The sequence below is a fragment of the Podarcis tiliguerta genome (genome assembly GCF_965153285.1).
Source record: "Podarcis tiliguerta genome assembly, chromosome: 6".
Taxonomy (NCBI): Eukaryota; Metazoa; Chordata; class Lepidosauria; order Squamata; family Lacertidae; genus Podarcis; species Podarcis tiliguerta.
The window spans coordinates 1,521,810-1,524,362 of record NC_139539.1 but is presented as its reverse complement, the minus strand read 5'-3'; the positions used below and the strand labels follow the sequence as shown (position 1 = coordinate 1,524,362).

The window sequence follows — 2,553 nt, the reverse complement described above, 5'->3', positions numbered from 1 at the left end:
CAGACGCAGCCTTTGCCTGTGGAGCTTATAGCGAGGGCTGCTGCAATAAACAGCTGTGCAAGCCTTTGGGAGGCAGAGACACAAGAGGGAGGGAAGGAAGGAGAGACAGAGGCCAGTGTTGCCCATCACTGAAGGCACCCCAGGGTGCCACAACACACTGCTTGAAAACCACTACTGTTCAGATTTTCAAAGAAAAGGGAATATGATTCTCCTTATTTTTGTGGTTGTAAGCTGCCGATCAGAAGGTCAGTGGTTCAAATCCCCGCAACGGGGTGAGCTCCCATTGCTCGGTCCCTGCTCCTGCCCACCTTGCAGTTCGAAAGCACGTCAAAGTGCACGTAGATAAAGAGGCACCACTCCGGTGGGAAGGTAAACAGCGTTTCCGTGCGCTGCTCTGGTTTGCCAGAAGCGGCTTAGTCATGCTGGCCACATGACCCAGAATCTGTACGCCGGCTCCCTCGGCCAATAAAGCGAGATGAGCGCTGCAACCCCAGAGTCGGCCATGACTGGACCTAATGGTCAGGGGTCCCTTTACCTTTTTAAGTTGCTTCAAACTGCTTTTAATCTTTTGTTTTAAGGTTGTAATGTTCCCTGGGAGCTAAGGGTGAAGAGCAGGTAACTAATGAAAAGGGCTTCCCAATCCACATTAAGATGAGGTGTAGGGTGTCCACTAATACATTGCCTCAGAAATGCCAGCCCTTTTCTGACGCCCCCTCCCCGCTGTGGCCAAGAGCTGCACCCCTTGTGAGCAGCAGACTCGAGGGGTGCAGATTTGGTGCCACCTGCTGGGCTTCTGAGGCAGGGCAGGAGGACCCACTTTCAGGTAAGCTGCAGGAGAGACTTAAGGACACACACCTTGTACCTAGAAGCAAGCCCCGCCCAACTCCCAGGAAATGATGAAGATATGAACAGGATGCTGGCATAGAGAAGACAATAGCTTGATCCTGCAAGCTGCTCTTACATTCTTTCTTCAAGCGGCAGAAGCTTTCGATTTTCACAGCTGCGAGGAGTTGAAATGCCTTCTTTTCCAGCACCGATTAAGGGCTTAGTAATCCATTTCTCTCTCTTTCCCTCTTTCTCTCTTTCTCCATCACAGGGAAGCCCATCAGGATTCATTAAAAGAGGATGACACTCCTTGCAAATCCCCAGAATAAGGAGGAGTCATGTATTAGCTCCATGATCGGTGATAAGCAACCTTTGCCATAGGGTGACTCCTAGTTTGTGCCCAAAATCATATGTTTCTGCAGATCTTGGAAGGAGGGTTTGGGGTTGGAGCATTTGGCAAAGGGTTGAGAGGCGAGAGGGCTGCAAAGGTTTGAGCCAACAGCCACAAGCATGTCCCCAGTTTCAGTCCCTGAGCTGGGCTGGCCCAAATAGCCCAGGCGCAATTCCTCTCTGCCTGGAAGGAGAAAGGTCTGTGCTTCCTTCCCCCTAGTGGTTGGGGTGTTCTCGAAGCTACCAGCATGAGTTTGACCAAACTGCGGGAGGCAGTGGAAGACAGGAGGGCCTGGCGTGCTCTGGTCCAGGGGGTCATGAAGAGTCGGACATGACTAAACGACTAAACAACAACAACAACAGTGGTTGGGGGGGGGGGCTTTGCATTATTCCTATGGAGGAATGCATGCAGGGAATATGAAGTTGCATTTTAAAAACTCTCAAAACATATCTGGATTTTACGCTTCCCACCTGCCCTTCCTGCCCTAAGAAAAACCTCTGCTTTCTCTTTCACTCCCTTCTGTGGCCTCAGAGGTCTGCAAGCTGCCAAAGGACCCTGGTCCATGTGAGGGTTATTCACAATTTTACTACTACAACTCAGCCACCAGGAAGTGCGAGATATTCATCTATGGGCTCTGCGGGGGGAATGGCAATCGGTTTCCCACCAAACTGGAGTGCATGATGGTCTGCGGGCAAACAGGTAAGATTCTTGTCTTTCTGTGTATCTGTGCTTCTCTGTCTCTCTATCTATCTCTGTCTCTAAATATTTCTAAGTGTGCATGTGGACGGCAGGGGGCAGACTGTGGAGGTCCACAGTGTTCTCTCTCGGCTGCCCTGCTGGCCTCATCCTGCCCTACCCATGGGTGATTGTACCAATGGCTTCAAGTTACAAGAAAGGAGCTTCTGATTTCTGGCAGTGAGAGCTTTTCATCAGTGAAATGGTCTCCCTTGGGAGGTGGTGAACTCTCCTTCCTTGGAGGTTTATAAGCAGAGTTTGGCTGGCTGTCCATCAGGAATGTGATTCCTGCATTGCTGGGGTTGGGCTAGATGACCCTTGGGGGTCCCTTTCAACTCTACAATTGTATGATTCTGCCATTGCTGCTGCCTGCCCTAAGGGCCAGTGCTCAATGACTTGGCTGCCTCCCCCTTGACTCTTTTTCTTTTCTTCCCCCAGAAAACCCCACTAAGGAGGACTGAGTCCCTCAATGTGATCACCTTGTCTGAGAAGACCCCAAACCCAGAGCAGACATCAGTGTGTTGCCATGCCCCCCTCCTTCTACCTCTAGGGAGGCTGCTGTGGGATCATCTATCCCCAAATAAAACCTGAGATTTCTGGCA

The 2,553-nt window shown here is 50.9% G+C and overlaps 1 long non-coding RNA gene across 1 annotated transcript; it reads left to right on the top strand.

Moving 5' to 3' along the window:
* Window positions 1-1,750: 1,750 nt before the first annotated feature.
* On the top strand, window positions 1,751-2,553 carry LOC310680741. Its single transcript, XR_014512896.1, has 2 exons — window positions 1,751-1,915; window positions 2,390-2,553. It is a non-coding gene; the product is annotated as an uncharacterized lncRNA (long non-coding RNA).